Source organism: Pan troglodytes, chromosome 19 (genome assembly GCF_028858775.2).
Source record: "Pan troglodytes isolate AG18354 chromosome 19, NHGRI_mPanTro3-v2.0_pri, whole genome shotgun sequence".
Taxonomy (NCBI): domain Eukaryota; kingdom Metazoa; phylum Chordata; class Mammalia; order Primates; family Hominidae; genus Pan; species Pan troglodytes.
In genome coordinates, this window is record NC_072417.2 from 64,965,399 (window position 1) to 64,984,015 (window position 18,617).

Consider the following 18,617-nt stretch of genomic DNA (forward strand, 5'->3'; position numbering starts at 1 on the left):
AAAAAAAAAAAAGAAAAGAAAAGAAAAGAAAAAAAAAAAAGTCAAGAAAGTATTTACACATAGGTGACTGAGCATGAAGAGTGCACTGGGATCCCAGAAAAGTCTCTGAATGTAGGAATGGATGAGATTCCTGCACAGTAGACCAGGGATGCCTTTTTCTTCTCTCTCTCAATCTCTTTTTCTCTCTCTCTCAGATGTACCTGATTTAGAAAAAGTATTGGACTTAAAAAAAAAACAAACAATTTCTGAGATCCATTCCAGCCTTACAATTCTATGCTTCCATGTTTTGTAGTTTCTATTGTTTTTATTCATGAAGAGTTTATGATCAGTTGATGCCAGAAAGTTGCAACTCTTGAATGACTTTAGGAATTCACCTCATTAAATGGCTCTGTCACAACCCTGAGCTTGCAGGGTCAGGGCCCAAGTGTTCCAGGGATAGAAAGCTGGCATTTCTGCTTCAGCAAAGAGGCCAACATGCAGCCTCTCTGCTTACTTAACACCTGACAGAGGAGAGAGAGAGACACGAAACAGAATACTTGACTGACACTGGCTTAAGGAATGATGATGTGTTTGTGTCACTCTAGTAGATATTTGCCATTTGTGGCTGCTCCATATCTTCCCCATATTTTAGTTAAATCTCATATTACAAGTCCTCCCTGCTCAAAAACAGGAGACTAGAAAACTGGTATTTTCAGATTCCTTCGCAGCTAGACTACAGGCCTGAACTTGTGTTCTATTTTTGCCATTGAAAGTAATGGCAAAAACTGCAGTTACTTTTGCACCAACCTATATCAATCGAATATACCCATGTAAGACTTGGATTCATGAGTGAGCAATGTGAGGGGGTGGCCACGTGTGGGCACTCACTATTCTGAGATTCATCACGGAAGAGGCTGCTACTTCTTCCAAGGAGCCAAGCAGAGCTTCCAGCATTCCAGCATGTGCAGAACTGGAGCTGAGAGCAATAGCTCTGATGGTAATGCTTGCATTGAAACAGTTCCCATGGCATGGTTGGACATTGTTCTTGTCTCTGTAGTTTTAAAGCTTGGCTCTCTCTGGCCCTCATGGAGAGTCTGCAAGTCCCCTAACATCCTTTTAAAATTATTGTTTTTTAAAATGTGAACTAGCCACAGTGGATGCTGTTTGCAGTTCAGATTCCTGACTACAGTGGATGCTGTTGTTTGCAATTCAGATTCTTGTCATGTGACAAGAAGTATGGGGCAGGAATAGGTGATTTCAGGGTTGCTGTGGTGGCTCAAAGTATCAGTAAGGATTCAGCCTCTATCTTCCCATGTTTTGTGAGTTTACTTTTTATCTTAAGGTTGGTTGTCTAAAGGTCACTGTCAATGACCAAGAAGACTATCAATGGCTCCAAGTAGCACATCTTTTCAATTTATTTTTCCAAGAAGAAAAGGAAAACAAAAAAGAGGAAGACATCTTCAAAATGGATTGTTCCAAGGAGAAAAGAAAAAGCAGCAGCAGCAGCAGCAGCAGCAGCAGCAGCAGCAGCAGAAAAAGACCTTCCTTCCACCTTATTTTTCACTGACTGGACAGGGTTATAAGGTCACCGCTAGTTGCAAAAGGATCTGACAAGGAAGAATGTGATAGTCATGGTTAGCTTAGACCAACCATGCTTTATTACTGGGGGCAAAGACATTCAGATTCTACTATTAAGAAAGAAGGGAGGGGAGGGGTTGCTAGGTAGGCAACTGATGCCTACCAAAATCCCACTCCAAGCTTGCTCCCTCGTTGACAAGATCTGGCAATGGGACTCCGCTCCTAGAAGAGGGAGATTTCCTAGAAGATTCCCATTCCTGTTTTCCCCAGGCCAACTTCTAGGTGCTTCAGGGCCTTCAGTTGAACCCACTGTCAGAGAGACCTGGGTTTGAATCTGGCTCTTCCACACCCCCAGTGCAACCTGGGCAAGGGTTTCCTCACTTCTCTTTCTTCATCTGTAATGTGGGGATAGCAATAGCCCTGCCTCATGGATTGTTGTGAAGACTGAATGCTATAGTAACACTCAATTCCTGAACATGATAAGCAATAACTATTTTAGAAGGAGGAGGAGGAGGACTAGTGTGGAGTATTCTGATACATAGTCCTTCTAGGGAGGGTGACTGACAACACATGTATATAACCCGGTAATTTTAGAATAGAGGTAGTTGATACCATGTGTAAGGTGAGGGTTTCCTCAGACATGTGCTTACAGGTGCGTTGCAAAACAATGTTATGTGCATCAGCTTATTTAATCTCACATAACACCTTTATACAGGTGATGACTCAAAGGCTTAAAGATGCTCATGATGGATCTGAAGGAAGAATCTGGTAAGTGTTGGGCAGAATCACTCATCCAGGTATACCTGGGCTCTTTGCATTCAACCTCAGTACCTGGAAACTGAACAGGAATGTCAGTAGCAGATTGCCTGATGACCATCGAGGATTTATCTGGAGAAAAACCAGGAGCTTTAAGGTGATTTTCTTTAAGTATCAGCAGCACTGGCTTGTGAAGCAGCAATTTCACATATACGTTTAGTCTCCAGAGATTGAAGATAAGGATCACATTACTGGAGATAAATTTTGAACAACACAAGAAAGGACATGGGGTATAAGCTACGCAACAGTGAAATGAGTGGCCTTGGGGAGAAGTGAGTTTCCTATCACTGGAGGTAATCAAGCAGCACATCACCTATAGAGGTGATCCATGCTTCAGATGGAGGCAGGGAAGTATGGGTGGAGGCTTCTGAGGTTCTTTTCAGTTCTAAGATCCAAAATTCTATGAGAGCTACAGGCAGGTCAGCACCAGCCACACAGGAGTTTCTGGAATGGATGGAGAGGCCCTTCCAGCTGAGAGGGGTGCTGAATTTAAAGAGGCCCTCTGGAACCAAACACAGGTGTAGATTCCTCTGCTCTTCCCTTAGTGCCTCTGCTGGGAGAATGACGATGAAGTCCTCCAGGTATCCAGGCTTCTCCCTTGAGCATTAGTGAGAGTAGCTTGTTCTGAAAGGGGAGCCGGCTGGCCATTCTCACTGATGGATCTCAGGAATGTCACCACCCTGGAGGCCAGGATAAACCAATGCATCCTGTCCTCTTGTCAACATTCTTTCCCTCCAACATGACACAGATTAAGAGCTTATTTTCCAACAGCCTTTGATGCATTTTTAAACATTTACCCTCAGGATTATTTCTCTTGTTCTCCCAACTTCTAGCCAGCTGATTAAAATTCTAGCTCAATTGAAATACTCTTTCAAAGTGGGCCATTCAGAATTAAGCAAAAAGCACTGAACTTACTAGAGGTCTAGCACTTTTGATTAATCTTTAATTAATACTTCACTTTAATTTTCAATGCTACCTTTAAAACACAGAGCTGTGTTCAAACCACAAACTCATTATCTTATCATTTTGAAAGGCAGGACTGTCTGTCAGAGTATAAGAAAAGGGTACTGTGTAGTAGTCTTTTCCTGGAAGTCAGTTTTGTAAAATTTTCATTGATAGACAGTAGTTCTGAAATATGTATATATATATTAGAAGGCAACCATCTTCTAAAAGATCTAAAGAATCAGCTGGGAGAAAATTATGGTAACACAGGGTAAAATAATATTGTGCTGTGTTGACATAAATTCATCTTTGTTATTTATCCTTATGATTTTATGTTTTTATTGGTGTATCACATTGCTGAAAATGTGGTTTATAATTTAATTTCCACTGCCAAGTACGGAGAAGCCACTGGAGGCACTGTAATGAGGAAAGAATAGTCATGGTACGACCATGGAAAAGGATGCAAAGATGATTTATGTAACTTTCTTTTCCTATTTACAGTTTATTAAGTCACTGTCTTTTTGCAATGGCCAAGTGAAAATTAAAGCACTTCAGAGAAGAACTTGGGGTTCAGCATCATTAGGGGAAGAGGAATGGATGCCTTGATGAACTTGACTATAGAAATCTATAGAGCACAACTTAATCAGGCTTCAAATTGATCTTGGATGCTCAAAAGCAGGTTTAAGACTGAACAAATCTTTAATGCATATCCTTTCCCTTTGAAAAGCAACATATGATGCACGCATAAGAATGATTTAGAGATTTTTCCCAGACTTCGATTCATAAAGTAACTGCATGTAGCACTTTTTGGGATTTCATGGGAAAACAGGAAAAGAATGGACACTCTTCATGGACCTGCCTCCTTCCTCAGATTCTCTGTTCATGCCCCTGAAAGACATCATCTGTACAATGGCAATTACTTAGAAGAAAGGGAAGTCGCTTGTTGTCCAAATGATCATAATAAAATCGAGCCACTAATGTTCCACTTTCTCTTTAACTGCAGGTTCAGAGATGCCAGCAGACTCCATGCTCCTGGGCTGGCAAGGAGCTGTGAGGATCATGTAGCACATGATCTCCCTTCCCCATGAGGAGCAGAAGCTTCCACATGAGGCAGGTGACAAAGTAATAAGGCTTTAGTGTCACACAAATGTGACTTTGAACCCATACTTCTCCACTTACTGTGAGTCCTTGAGCACGTTGTTGAAATTAGTTGAGCTCCAGATTCCTCAACTGCTAAAAGGTGCCAATTAAACTTACTTTATATGGTTGTCGAGGGAATTAAAGATACTCATTAGTGGGAACTAGAGGTAATGGCAACCATCCTAGTGTCATGCAAAAGCAGACTTTATTGGGCAAATTTATGGGCAGAGGATCAGTATGACAATTCTATTCGGTCCTCTGACAGACAACGGTTCCCAGGAGCTGAGTTGGCCAGATATAGTGTGAGGTTGTGCTCTGGGAATGGGACCAACCCTTCCCTGCTACTCTAGCTGTATATAGGAAGAATATGAGAGAATTCTCAAAAAAGCAGCAAAAGCAATCTGACCTTGTGCCCGGGCTGCTCAATGGTGTTGTAGATAAACATCTTGCAACTGGACATCAGCTTCTCAGGGAGGTATTTATTCCTAGACTGATGTCAGCCCCCATTTGCAGGTAGTCTAAGCCCCTCCCACTGGAAGAGTTAAGAGTTAACCACAGAGAACGATACATGCTGGGTACACAAGGTGGGGCAGATGCTTTCAGCAGCAGGCAGCAAGGTTGGCATTTTAGTAGAGGCTATGCCTTTGAGTATACGGTTGAGAAGAGAGACCACTTTCCCTTGACCCATATATTTTGTGAGTCAAGATTTACTTTGTGGCACTTCAGCGGTGGAACTGTGGCCTGCTGACAACACAGCTGTACTTCTTAAACATCCCAGCTATCTATGGCTTGCCACTGCCATTCAGCAATCAGGCTTTCCTCCTCTGCTACATGGTGAGTTCAGTATAGGCACTGAAAGCAAACTAGCAGAAGGCAAAATGAAATTAGGTTTCTAAGAAAGGCGTTGTTATCTTTCGATTCAACAAAATAAACATTCACATTGTACCTCCTTGGTGCCAAGAAATGGAGCAATGGGAGGGGGTTTAATACCAGCAACAATAATTCCTAACAGTTATTGAGTTTTACTGCCTCCAGGCAGTGCTCTAAGTACTTTATGTGTTTTATTAAAAAAAACATATAACACCTGCCTTTGATTTAAGTGGGAAGTCAGCTACTTAACCAACCTAATAGGCAGTGCTAGTGCTCAGTGCCGTAAGAGTGTAATAGACAAAATGCTACTGCAGCAGAGAAGGGTTGCAAGGAAGGTCAGAGAAGATGACATTTGAGCTAGAAGGGTAAGAATTAGCCACATAGAAGAGGAATGGAAGGAAGAACATGAATAAAGGCATGAGATGGAATAAAGCCATGATAATGGTGTTGATGATGATGGTGATTAAGACCCAAGGGCAAGGAGAGGAAAGAGGAGGAGGAGCAGAAAAAAAAATTAAATAGGATGTAACAGATTTATACTCTCAGCCATCATCAATATACCTGTCAGTGCAGGTTTATGTTTCCATACACACTTTTCATTCATGGACTGGGAAGGGACTGTGAGAAGCAAACACAAATAGGACTACAACAGTCTTTGTTGACTTGGCCAAAAAGCAAGGCATCCTGTCTATAGGCTAAAGGTTGGTTCTCCATTTCTCACTGCCATTTTAGGTAAACACACTCTTAAGAAAAACTGTCATTACTCCTCTTGTGATCTTTCTTCCCAAGACCCCATGAATCCTTTGTAAATTTGGTGAGGTGCTCTATGTAAAAGCACTTTGAGAAAGGTAGCAGGACCCAAAGTGGAGGCAAAGGCAGTCTGGTAAAGAAGTCAGGTTTCTCCTTTGCAGTGAGCTCACAGGATGGAGGCAGCCATGGCCAAGCTGTCTAAGGGCAGAGGTACCACAGCACAGGCACGGGGCACTTGGGTAACCCAGGTCTTTCCCCGACTCGCCTGTGGGGAGCCCCCACCCTTCCCCACCAGGTAGTAAAGGCTCTGAGAGAAGAAAAAGACATGGGTTCATGCATTCGCAAATGCTTAACATTTGTGAAGTGCCGAGGCCAAGTGATTTGGACACCTTTGTTAAGGATCTCTCAGTGTATGAGGAAAAGAGACTTGTAAAAAAATAACTGCGTATAACATGTTGAATGTTATAAAACTGTGATGGCACAAAGGAGGGAGGCAATTGATGGGGAGGGGTTTGATAGGGAGGGTGTGGGTACAGCAAATACTGCCCAAAGAGGAATATACTTTGAGTATAAGAGAGAGAAAGGAGCTTGTTATGCGTTTTAATTCTTAGTGTATATACTTACCTCCTTCCATTGGAAGGTTTTACTTGGCAGGGCATAAGGAGTAATGAAGGAGGGAAAGGGGGTGTAAGGCTGGGGAGAAAGAAGGACGTGGGAGTGAAATATTGTATGAGCATTTATAATGCCATAAGAAACAATATGTATACATTGATTTGAGTTCAGACAACACACACACACACACACACACACACACACACACACAACTTGGGAAGGTCAGTGAAAAGATTGAGGTTAGTGCTATGTAAGCTCCAAGCCTTCAGGAAGATCCTCCAAGGAAGAGATCCTGAAGGCAAAACCGAATTAGCGGGCCTTTGCACAGCTTTCCTTTGCAAGTCCGGTTTCCAGAAAATATGAACCTCCTCTTTTAGCATTATCCTGGTACCTGTTATAAAAGTAGGACCTTCTTCTACCAATTACAGTGGGGATGACATGAGGGCTGACATTTCTGAAGGTCTACCTTTTGGCAGATTAGATGGATGGATTGATATAAGTACATAAAATTTCATGTGATTCTCATGACCACATTACGATATTGGGTATGAAAGGCTAGACCCATTTCACTGATGTCTGGAAATTATGGCTTAGAGTTACGAAATAATTATCTGAAATGACATTGGTGGTACAAGTCAGGATTGGAACCCAGGCCTCCTTTATTCCAAAGCATTTGTCTTTCCCACTATGCAATGTTTCCCTGAAAGCATTAGCTGGAACCACTGCTTCATCAGAGAGTGCCTTTTGTTTGTGCATGATCAAATGTGAAAATGTAAAATATTTTATATATGCCAAGTATACCTATATGAGGGATTATTATAGTTATTTGTCATTATTTCAGTGCTACTGAAAACTTTCCATTATTTTTAACTTTTAAATTTTATTTTTGAGTCAGGTCCATGGGAGTTTAGATATTTGGAGTTTCAAATCAGTTAATTACCTAATAAAAATGCAATATAACATCTGCTCTTCAAGTTAACATTTCTCCTGGTCAAGGGCAAATTTGGATGATGAAAGCATTTGTACATTCTCAGACTCTGAAATCCTTACAGTGATATTTATCACCACTGATTTAAAAATTGGAAGGCAAGTGTCTTGAAGACTTTTATCTTTCCAACGTGTAATTAATTACCTTGTTTAAAACTCTTATGAAGTAGGTGGTGCAGGTATCATGATCCTCATCTTACATTCTTCCACTAATTCATTCATTTTACAAATATACAGTAACAGATTTAAAAAATCTAAGCCCCAGGGAGATAGCTGATTTACCTCTAAGTCAACAGAAGAAGCAAATGACAGACTGAAATCAAGATTCCTGGCTCTGCGTTCTGAATTTAGGGCATTTCTACTAAACCATCTTGCCTGAGTCTCAGCATTAACCTATGTCTTTTGTATATCTATCCTTGATATCTTAATGTTCTGGCATATTTCATATTTCTATTGTAGAAAAGATCCTGATGGAACCAGTAGCTTCTAAATCAACACACATTTGCCTCCAACCCCCCACCTCCATGAAAATGTGGTTCTTAGGACTGCTGTAGCTTCAGCAATCCTGAGAAATAAATGTATGAAGTGGCTTGTGCACTAACTCAATTACAGGGGATGGGACTGCTTTAATTGCCATGAGGCGCTGAATGCAGTTAACACTCAGAGGAAAAGAGCCTTGTTTCTCGGTTTCTTTGAAGACTGACAATTATTTTATGGAATGACTTCATGCATTATCAAAACTTCCATAGAAATTCAATGAGACACTGCATAGTAAAGCAAGAGCCCTTCCCCTTTACATAGCAAATATTTCTATATACATACCCTGTACTTCTCAAACACAAAGAAGATGGTTGGAAAACACACAGTTATGCTCAAGGGAGCCTGCAGATTAGTTCTCCAGCACCTTCCATGACCCTGCTCCTGCCCTTCTCATCTCCACTTCTCCTATCAAAGATTGAATCACTCCTACTCATCTACCATCATTGTGCCCTTTATAGACTCTATGAATAATAAAGCTATTTTGTTTTCATTTTTTATTTTCTTTCCTACAAAATCGTGTGCTTACCACCAAAGTCAGAGATTGATTTTGTTTTATTTTCATTTGTAGTCTCGATGTCTAACACAGTACCTAGCACAAGGCAGGCACTACACAAAATGTTTGCTGGAAGAGACACAAATGCATAAAATCATGGTTTCCATCCTTAGTCAATTGCATGTTCATTGTTAAGCAAAAGAAGCAACAGGCTTTGAACATATCCAGTGCTTCCCTACCATGTGCAGAATGTTGTAATTAAGAAGGCACTACCTTGGCCGGGCACGGCGGCTCATGCCTGTAATCCCAGCACTTTGGGAGTCCAAGGTGGGCGGATCACGAGGTCAGGAGATCGAGACCGTCCTGGCTAACATGGTGAAACCCCGTCTCTACTTAAAATACAAAAAAATTAGCCAGGCATGGCGGCATGCGCCTGTAGTCCCAGCTGCTGGGGAGGCTGAGGCAGGAGAATGGCATGAACCTGGGAGGCGGAGCTTGCAGTGAGCCCAGATCGCACCACTGCACTCCAGCCTGGGTGACAGAGCAAGACTCCTTCTCAAAAAAAAAAAAAAAAAAAAAAAGGCACTACTTTGTAGAAGAGGCAGTTAAAAACAGAAATGAAGTAAAAAATTCATTGATTGATTCCTCAGATATTAGGCAAGTACTCATTCTGTTCCAGGTATGAACTGATAACTAGACATATAAAGTAATGACAGGGGACCCTGGAGGGGCTTATAGCTTGGTAGAGAGATTGGCCTATAATCGACTAACTGAAATAAACCAAAGTCCTAAATGGAAAGAAGACTGAAATATAAAATTAGAAAACTTTGGAAGAGATGCAAATATAGCTCTGGCAGAGGAATCCACATGAAAATCAATTCCAGGAATCAGCAACACACTGCTAGTCAATGAGCAATGGGTCTCTAACATTTAGATAAAGTGTTACTCGGTGTCAGACATTGTTGCAAGTTTCTTCCTTCTATTGTATCATTTATTCCTTACACTTACGCTAGAAAGTAAATACTCAACTCCTTTTACAGATAAAAACTCGGGATCATGTGCATAAAGTAAATAGAGTATAGTGTTTAAGTATACCTGTTTTGGAGTCTAGCAGAACTAGATTTGAATATTGGGTCCATAACTTAACTGTGTGACCTTGGACAAATCATGTTATGCCTCAGGATTTTCACCTGGGAAAGTGGATAATGATAGTGCCCACCTCACTGGTGAGGCAGGTGAAGTATTTAATACGGACCCCACTAAGTGCTATTTCTTTAGTTTGAGAGCACACTGCTAGCAAGGATCAAGATAGGGTTTCACACTCAGGCTTTATCACAGAGCTCATGCTGTTTTTACTGAGTTTGTTGCCTTTCTGGGCAAACTGGATAATTGACATGCATTCATTAGATGTCTGATGTGGACAAAAAGGCAGAATGCAGTACTTCTGATTGCATTATATTAGGGCTTTTCTGTCCCAACAATAGATTTTTGTAATGTACTTGAACTCTGAACTCAATCCCAACCTTTAGTACACACACACACACACACACACACACGTACTATAGTTTCTTATATCTATAATAACACAGAGTTGGTAGGTGATAGATAGAGGGAGGGAGAAATTAAGACTCTTTCCTGTGTTTTTGACTCTGGAGAGTAGGTCTTAGCTTGAGGATGGGAAGGATGATGATTTCAGTTTTGAATATATTGGGTCTGAGATTCCCACGGATCATACAAGTACAGAGGAAAGTACAAATGGAGAAGCTATCATCTCTAGGAAACTGACTATGAGCGGAAGGCCAAGAAGTTTTGAGTATGAAAATACAATATCAAAACCACAGTGAAAAAAAGTGCGGCTGTGGCTACAGATATCTTAAACAAAACAGACCAGCACTGAAACCAAAGCAGTAACAGAGGCAGACTTCAGGGAGAACAAACTCACAGTTTATCATTTAAGAAACAGAAAGCAAACCAGAGCTGAGTCCCTTTCATGAGACCCATGTGCTTGCTCAGAAGCAGAGCTGAAGTAATATTCTGGAAGGCTAAGTGATGGGAGTAGGGAGAGATGGTAACGGCCTTCAGTTTGATCAACCAGGTAATCAGGATCCTGCTTTCCTGGAGAGAACCAGTTTCTTATATGCCAAGTCCCTTTTGTTTACCCATAAGAAAGACTAGCTCTTTTGGTTCCTTCCATTCCCTTTCCTACGGCAGTATGTCCAGACCTCACCCTCCCACACCAACCTTAAGCCTTCATTCATAGTTGCCATCTTCAGTCCGCATGTCATTCACAGTTGCCATCTTATGTGACTGTATGTAGATACATACTGATAGTTAATTTTCATAGTCCCCTTTCCTGGTTTCATGGCCTCCACACACAGCTATGACACTAGTATTGTCTCTAACTCTGGCAGCATCTTCCCCAGTAAACCAGTGTGCAAAAGAGTGCATCTTCTTTGCTAGTGACATTTTACTGACTGGTGCTCATGGCAGTGTTTCTGGTGCACATCTGGCTTCTCCACAGGGGAATTTCCAAGGTAAGTGTGGGAAGACAAACCTGCAAATAAACTCCAATAAATAGGATAAATAGCAGGATATATGTAGAAGGTTTCATGAGAAATTGGACTAGAGTTCATTTCACTTCAAAGAAACCTTGGTTAGTCTTCAAAATCACCAAGTAAACATGGGCAGAAGCTCCCTCCAAGCAAAGCACACAGTATGGGTTGATTTATTATTTTGGCTACTTTTTCAAACCGCTTTGGCAAAAAGAGCAGAAAACCTGGACTTAACCAGCTTAAATTTATGATTTATTGTCTCCCAGAGCAAGGTGTCCACAGGTCAGGAAAGCTCCAGGGAGGGTATATTAGGACCCTGACCCCACTTCACTGTGACCCTGTCTTCCTTTCCAAGTTTTGCTTCAACAGCAGTTCCACGCATCATATCCAGGCATGCCAATGACAAGAGGAAGAGAAGGGGCTGTCTTTTCCTTCTGCCTCTTTTTAAGACCAAGGAACTATTTCCCATAAATGCTCTGACACTTTCTCATTTCACTGGTCTGAACAAGGTCTGTGTGCATAGCTCTAAACCCAGTCACTTATAAGCAGTATGGGATTCCTGTGATAGTCTGAGACTATTTGGAATTTGTCCCCTAAGAGGGATAGGGTCATGTTTTCTGAGAGGGCCTACCTGAACAAAATCAGTACTTCATCAATGAAGAAGAGAAGGTCAGATTTTAAGTATATAGCCAACAGGGTCAGCTACAGTTACTCTCTACATATAACACTTATTTTTTTTAAAGAGAAAAAACAAAAACAATCACAAAGGATGCTGTTAGACTAGGATCAGGCTCAAGAAGATACACTGATTCTGGGACAAGGAACTCTGCTTATGGACGGCGTGACACAATTATAGAGAAAATCTGAAGATCTAAAGAACTGGCTGCCTGTGAGCAACAGCTGCAGAAATGTAAAAATATATCCTGTTTATCCATTAAACACTACCGAGATTGAGTTGAGCACTGCACTATGTCAGATAACTCTGTGTTCACTATCAGAATGTGTGCAGTTTTAGAGTGAGCAGTCATTATATGTTACATCATGCGCAGTTTTGAAAAGTCATGGTCACTAGGTTTACTTGTTGGAAACATATCCTTGTAAAAGATAAGGCATCGTTGGCATGAAACTCTCTTTCACATATATACTTACACAGAGAAATATGTATAACTGATCATTTATTTTTCTTTCATATTAAACCTTTTTTTTTTTTTGCTTTTAGTAAGAGTCATATCAATGAAAATGGCAACATTTAGTCTGAGAAAGTTAACAGTATATGGTATGGAACCACACAACCTGACCCCATATCTTCAGCTGGCTTTCAGTTTTTATAAATGAACTTCTGAGAGACAACTAAAAATTCATTTCTGGTGCAGAAAAATGTGCAGAATGGGAACTATGCAGAATGGGTTATTTCCAGAAGTTGAACAAGGGGAATGCACATATGCAGGCTTATTAAGTTACCTGCAAATGATAAGTACAGTGACCGTCTCCATTGCTAAAAATTCATTGTGAATGTGTTGAAGTTGGGATTGATGGAGATACTGAAGTGATAGCCAAAATTCACCCAGAAACAAGCTAAAGTGAAGGTCAAAGAAAAACAGCTGCAGAAGAAACAAACTGTGGAGACATCTCCAGCAGTGGAAGCAATCTGTTTTTGAAGACAGCGAGGAACTCCAGGCATCTAGCACATTCTGAATGGGTACAGTGGGACTGGAGTGGGTTGCTGTGGGAAGGAGCCATTCTCTAAAGAAAGGTAGACAGCTTCTCATGGCTGGGCCTCTAATGTTAGGCTCAGAAAACTTACTAAGTTGACAACTCTCTAACGACACAGCCTTTGAATAAACCATGACATTTATAAGAAAAGACATCCTGTCATTTATTTTTGTTACACTGGTTTTTGCCTTGCACACTGGTTTAAGACTTCATGGGACTTTTGAAGAACAAATTTTAGACCTCTGCTACAGGGCAGGTTAAAATGGAATCCTCCAGTTGCTGGTTGATTTTTTTCCCCCACGTGAAGTCTCCCTTGGAATCAAGGTACCAGATCTTCTCTTGGTTATCTGAAATGATGTGTGCTCATCTTCAGTAAAGAAGTTCATGACTCAAATAGATCCTAGTAATAGTGTCTAATTATATATGCCAACCTTTCCCTACAGCAATATACTTCCCTTCAAAGTAATTCTAATATTATTACTTTTTATGGTATTGCATTAAAGAAGATAGAAAGATTTTAATGCTATCTTTAGGAGGATAGAAGCGTAGCTGTAGAAAGAAGAGAAAAATTCAGGGAGTTCTTATTACCTGGTTTTCATGATTGGAGTCTCCACAGTTGCAAAGTTTTACAGAAAAGTAAATTCACAATAGCATGAAAATAGTCATCACTGAATTGACCCCTTAAAAAATCAGTCCCCATTCAAAATCAGTCTCGACTTAACACTGGAATCTTAGTCAACATCATAACTGATCTCTCACCAATTTTTATAAAATAGTCTTATAAAAATGCTCTGTAAATTGATTATAAGGTAAATTTTTAAATTTCCCCCAGAAATGGGAGATTCATGAAGTTCAAAAAAGTGATGTTGAAGAACTGCTGGAATCACATGCAGAATTATTGATATGATGATGTGACAGAAACATTACTAGATCTTATTTGAAGAAGAGGAAATTTTTAAGGATAATGATAGTTTAGGCTTCTAGAAGAGAATGCCATGAATCCCAATAGAATTAGGGAATATTGATAAAATACTTGAAATTTGCAAAATAACCCTTTTTGTGATGTTGAGAAAGTCAAAATTAAGTAAAGAATATGTTGTGAAATCATGTAATTTTTATTAGAAAAATTGTAACAAAAGTTGAAACAAAACATGACAATTTATCCTTCAAGAATTAGTGGATAGTTATATTTATTACCTGAAATATTTTTCAAATTTAAGTAAAATATACTACTTTTTAAATAAATTTTCAATGTAAAATCCAAGTCAAAATATTTTCACTCATCTTTAAATGAATTTTGGTTTTCATTTTAAGATAACTCACTTAAAATAGCGTTTTCTAGGTATCCATTGTCATTAAATAACATGGAATGTCTGTAAATATTCTTATCTCTTTTCACTGAGCCATACAACCTCACATGAGACTAGAAAGTCCCAGCATAACAGGTTTCTGGAATGGAAGTGTAACACTGTGCTTGAGGTAGTTTCAAAATATGTCCCAAAAAGAGGCAGAGCCTAATTCCCCTCTTCTTGAGTGTGGCCTGGACTTACGACTTAGTGCTAATTAATAAAACAAAACAGAAATGATGGTGGGTAGAGTGGATTGCATAGAAACACCCACACCCACCGCACAAATTTGATGTCCATCCAGAACCTCAGAACGTGACCTTATTAGGAAATAGGGTCTTTGCAGATATAATTAGTTAAGATGAGGTCATTATGGCTGGCCCTAATCCAATGACTGGTGCTCTTAGACAAACAGATACACCGACAGAAGACAGCCATGTGAAGATGGAGGCAGATATTGGAATGATGCATTTACAAGCCAAGCAATGCCAAGGATTGATGGTGGCCACCAGGAATGAGGAAGATGCAAGGAAGGGTTCCTCCCCTAGAACCTTCAGAGGGAGCACAGCTCTGCTGGCATCTCGATTTTGAACGTTTCACCTGCAGATGTGACAGGGAATACTTTTTTATTGTTTTAAGCCACCAGTTTGTGGCACTTTGCTATGGCAGCCCTAGAACTTCAGCACAGGAGATCACTTCAAAGACTGTGATATAAAGGCTCTGCGGCTTCCTCTGTGCTCACTCTCTCTTGGATCTCTCACTCCAGTGGAAGTTGGCTGTCAAGTCGTGAAGATATTCTAGCAGCCTGCAGAGAGGCCCCATGGTGAGGAACTGAGCCTTCTGCCATGGCCATGTGAGTGAGCCATCTTGAAAGTAGACCTTACTTTTGAGGAACCTTGAGCCAGAACCCCAGTGAAGCTGCTTCCAAATTCCTGATCCACAGAAACTGTATGAAACTAAATATTGTTTTAAACCACTGAGCATTGACGTAATTTTTATGCATCAATAAACAACTAGCGCAGTCCCCTTTGTTCCCTCAGATCCAATTTCCCCAACTCAAAAGTATACTCAAAATGCACTCAGCATTGAACAGATCCTTCTTCTCCTAAGGCTCTGAGAACTTTTTATAACTTTATTTCCACTCCTTGTCCACCTCTTTTCCTGACAGGATAAAAAGTGGGCTTCTTTCTTGCACAGAACGCTCTGTCATATAGGCCCATCATCTCTGATATGTGAAGATTCTAAATAAAGGGCGACTGCCTTCTGTGAATGAGATTTATCAGTTTTATTACCTTAGATATTTCAAACATGATCTGAAGTTTCTCATATTCCCTTGGAAAATGCTCATGGACATGAATGCTAACATTGGCATTCTACCCAGTAAGCTTTAGAGGACATTCAAGGGAATTCACATATCTACGTGAACAGCTGGTCTCTGGTCTCCCTGATCCCTCGAGAGCCCAGTGAGGGCAGCTTGCTGCTTTAACAATTTTTCCAGTGAGGAAGGGAGAGGATACCTCACCATGGAGCAGAGAAAATGGAAGCACTTACAGACATACCACAGGTCTGCAAAGGAGGCATTGGCCTTTTGCCTGATTTCACCCAAACTTATCAAGTGCCTGCCATGCACTGGGCACAATAAGTTAAAGGCCCATCATTATCAATCAGGAACCACCTTCCAGGTGACAACTGCATCCATCCAATGTTGAAGAAGGAAAGGTCAGAGCAGGAGAGGAGAAGCAAATCCATTTATACAGCAGCCTCAGAACTGTAGGATCACACCCCTTGGGTGAACAGACAAGCTCTGATGACTGTCTGAGTGTGGAAACCCTGAGCTGGGGCTGCCTATGGTCAGAAATGCCAGCCAATCTTATGTGCCCCTTGTTGCACAATGATCTAAGTGCTTTACAGGTATTAGCCCTGGAAATCCTCCTAACAATCTTAGCAGGTAGCAACTGTTATTATCCTCATTTCACAAGTGAAGACACTGAGGCATAGTAAGAGGCAAAGCTGAGTTTAAAACTGGGCAGTCTGGCTTCAGGCCATGCCCCTCCATATTAATCTCTCCATAGTCTTTTGAATGCCAGCAAAAAGGATGTTTTACTCTTTACTACATCTGATTTGGAATTTTGATAAAAATGACATGAGGCAGAATTTCAAGCCTTTTAAGCAAATCATGCAAGTCTAATGCTATTGAGCTTGCTCTACCGCTGTGGGCTGATTTGTGTCTGTGCTGGGTAGTTATGTTTTAGAAAAGTACATGATGGGAGGCAGGCTCAGCTGTTTTGCGATCATGCCCTAAAATGGTTAGGAAGCCAGTGGCTGACATGGATCAATATAGCACTGTGAATAAGTCTAAATAAATGTTAATGTAATATTTTGGGATGAAATTAATTAGGTGTGCTGATAGTTGCCTGATGAGGTAGGCAGATCAGTATGATGTGGAATAATATGGACAGTTTAGTGTTATATAATAAACCCAAAACCATCCTATGACGCCCTGGATGACAGCTAGGGAATCTCTGGAGCTCAACATAGATTTTCTTTAAATAGAGGCTGGTAACTAAAAGAGATTCTGAGTCTCACATCAGCTGCACTGCATCAGCCCTCTCTCCTTAATCTGTGGCTCCAAATAATTTTGTAAGTAGATAAAATTCTGAACCCACCCAATAATAATATAACCAGACAACTAATACTGCAATCTTCCCTCTTGCAGGGAAATCGCTCCAGAAGGCAAATGAAGTAGTCTCCTTTTTAAGCATCCTCTGCTTTTCTGTTAAAGTTTGTCTCATTGCAGGAATCACAGCAGCTTTTGACAGCCTGGGGGTGGTGAATGGACTTCTGGATATTTGGAGAATGCCAAAATCCTGTTATGTCTGTTATTGCAGTGTACCCTTGAGTACAGTCTCCCCAACTTTTTTCAATATCATGGTCACTTGGGATATGATAATAACGCATATCATCTAATTCCAAAATGCACTTCTTTGCATGATAAAATCTCTTAAGTTGGGATATATCTTACAATTGTGAGCACCTTACAATTGCTGTCATCTTGGCAGCAGGAACATGGTACATAAAATCATCCTGCTTCTTATAATGGCACGAATCAGTGGGATATGGTATTTGTGCAGCATGCTGGGGTAAATGCATTAGGCTTCATCTGGTTGGAGGCAGCCTTCCATGGGTCTCTGTAACCAAAGCTTCTAGACAGCACCCCTTGGGGACTGAGAAGCTCAATCTCTCAGGTGCATCTGTGATTCATCTGTGACACCTCAGGAGTATGTCCTGAGACTTGTCTCCTCAAGTCTGAGCCACCCTATCTGTGAAACAGAGATCAGAACAGCACTTTCCAGACGAGACCTTTTGGGGACCTTCTGCAACTTTATGTGCACAAAGTACCTTTCATATAATCTGACATCAAGGAATTTCAGTTACTGCTATTGGCTTTACAGAGCCAGGGCTAGGTTAAGGCAATTGAGGCATTCATCTTGGGCACAAAATTTAAGAGGTGCCAAAATCTCAGTGATTGAGATAAGTAATATTTTCATGCAATATTTTTAAAAGCCAAAATCAATGCAAGAAAGGATAAAAAAATAAAAATTTTAAACAGAGACAGGATCCAGCTCTTCATTTGGTTGATGAATCTCATTGACTTATCCTGGTCTTAGTCCATTCAGATCCTGTCTTGAATACTTCAAATTTTGCATTAAAATGCTATTTATCTTGATTACTAAGTTTTTTTGGTGTCCCCTTAAATTTTGCACCTGAGGCTTGTGCCTCACTTCTCTCACACTCATGACTCTGGTGATATTTCTGATGCATCTGATGATTGTTTCTAATTGTGCCTAAATTGGTCTGATATTAACTATCTGTTGACTCATATACTCATTCAGCAAGCCTCCAGTCTGTTCCAGGTGCTGTGGCAGGCAATGGAGATACACAGCACTGGCCTGTGGAGAATGCACATAAGCAAACAAACATGTGCCATATATTCTTTAGGGCTGTCGTGAATGCATCTATTCATTGATTCACTCCAAAATGTTCAGGAAGCACCTCCTCTGAGTGTGCCCAATATGAGCCTGGGACAACTGGAGTCACAGGAAGAAAATAGTCACTATGTGAGTCAGTGTTTCCTTACAAAACATTTATAGTGGCCGGAGGCAGTCGTGAGAAATCCTTTTGAAACTAAAAAATTGCTGTGGGCAGGGCATGGTGGCTCATGCCTGCAATCCCAGTACTTTGGGAGGGCAAGGCAGGAGAATCACTTGAGTCCAGGAGTTCTTGACCAGCCGGGGCAAA

General features: G+C 40.7%; 1 protein-coding gene across 1 annotated transcript in view; it reads right to left on the bottom strand.

Moving 5' to 3' along the window:
- CA10 (carbonic anhydrase 10) overlaps positions 1-18,617 on the bottom strand; it is a 537,642-nt gene that overhangs the window by 199,776 nt on the left and 319,249 nt on the right. The gene's annotated exons all lie outside the window — the stretch shown is intronic.